Source organism: Cervus elaphus, chromosome 9 (genome assembly GCF_910594005.1).
Source record: "Cervus elaphus chromosome 9, mCerEla1.1, whole genome shotgun sequence".
NCBI classification, from domain to species: Eukaryota; Metazoa; Chordata; class Mammalia; order Artiodactyla; family Cervidae; genus Cervus; species Cervus elaphus.
Window position 1 is genome coordinate 29,983,150 of NC_057823.1, and position 2,076 is coordinate 29,985,225.

The following is a 2,076-nucleotide window of genomic DNA, read 5'->3' on the forward strand; positions in this document are numbered from 1 at the left end:
AATACCTATCTACTGCACAGCTGATGGTACTCTCTGCAATGAATCTAATACTTTTTTTATAGCAAACAACTGTATTGGCCAGATTGCACAACAGTTTTTTCCCCTTATAATTTTTTTTTTTTTTGGCACCACCTTGTAGGTCCTCACATTAGGAGGCACTGATATATTTTTATAAATTATTTTGTCCAGAAAAGGAGGATCTCGTCAGTTCCTGACTTATGAATGGTTTACGTATACAAAAAGATAGCAGAGACCCCACTCAGTCCGAGACACTACCCACGTCTCTGTGGAGGGAGCTGGCTCCTTGTGCCCCCTATCCCCAGTTGAGGATGCTTAAGCAAAGGATAATCAGAACATTTCCTGAATGCTGTTTCAAAGAGACCTAGACCTCTGTAGAGCCCTGATCAGAGGTTCTGAAACTTCATAAGCCAAAGGAACCCTGTACATTGTGGTCCCCAGTTAGAGATTTACAGATGATGTCCTACATTAAAAATCCAAAAAATTCCAGAGGATTGAACACTGCTTCACTATGTTTAGTCCAACACTTCTTCAACTTCATTAGCCACAGAAACCTTTCATGAAAGAACATGTTTAAACAAATCCTAGGATAGGTCTATATGGCAGGACATCATTTGAGAAATAAGGACTAAGAGGAAATCCAGCTGTTAAGTATTAATAGTTACAGAGAATTATCGTATTTCTGGTGCCCACAAGCATCCACCTTGCCTTCTTCCTACCTGACTTGTTCCGGGTTGCATCAAGCAGAAATTGACTTTGTAGCCTTAGCCAGAGGACAGGGCAGATATTCTGATAGGAGCTAGCTAGCCACATGGGTCTGCCTGGTGAACTAGCTAGTATAATACTACACTGCAAATGGGTGATGCATTTTATGAACTGCTACAGAAGAGCTTGTTCTGAATTGTAAATATCTACTTAATATTAAATGCTTAAAAGACAGCTAATTGAAAATTGGAAACTGGTGTAACTGCCTTAAAGTTTGGAGAGTCGATATAACTTTGACATTTTTTTTAAGAGCAAAAGAAATATTTTAGCAAAAGAAAGGGTCAATTTAGGATGAGAAGTAAAATGAAGCTTTACTGAATTGGGGTCAGAAATGGCAAGCTTCCTTGTATATGTCCTACAGAGGGGTCAATCATCATCAACACATATTTCTCATAGAATATCTGGCTGTATAACACTGAATTCATTTTCAGAAACAAGACAATATAATGGAATATATCCACATGAATATACATAGCTTGTAGAACCCAGGAGAAGCTATATTCATCCATTTTGAGTTTTCTCTTCCAAATCTCCCACTACCAGAATTGAAACTTTAGGGCATTTAAATGCCAAGCAAAGAGATCCATGACTCAGCACAGAACTGATGTTACATCTTAATATATCTGAGCTGCCAAGTCTCCCCTATAACGCAGCTGGAAAACATGTTAACTGAAAGAAAGGGTACTTGAAAATTAGCCTAAAAAATAGACTTAAAAAATCTTTTGGAGACTTGTCATGCAAGCGGCTCCAGAGAACTAACATCCCAAATAATTCAGTCTCTTAGTGATGAGTCTTCTTGAGCTGTCTTAGCAATTATGTGAAACTGTGATGGTGTAATTTTTATTAAAAAACAACTTCTTAATTTTTCAAAAGTTTGTTATCTTTGGGCAAAAGTTCTAAGTTTCTAAGGACTCTAGGAGAGAAAAAAACCTCAACAACCTCAGTATAGTGAATTGAAAATATTAACACTCTTTCCTCATGTTATGACAGGAAATGTAGCAGTTGGAGTAGTTGAGAAGGTTACTTCTCTCCCTGGATGAGACTGATGCTTATCTCTGCCTGCTCAACCTTAAAAGGGACTTCTGAATTTTATTTTAGTCAATTGGAAAAATAATTAAGAAAAAAAAACCACTTAGCAAAAAATAAAAAAGGTAGTGTTTTATACTTTTTAATCTTGTTTCTCTTTCTTTTTCTATTCTTCTCTTTTTTAGTGGTAGGTCTAAAGGTGCTTACTCTGGAAATTCTGATAGCATTAATTTTCAGTACAATATAACCAACGGGTTTATAATAAAT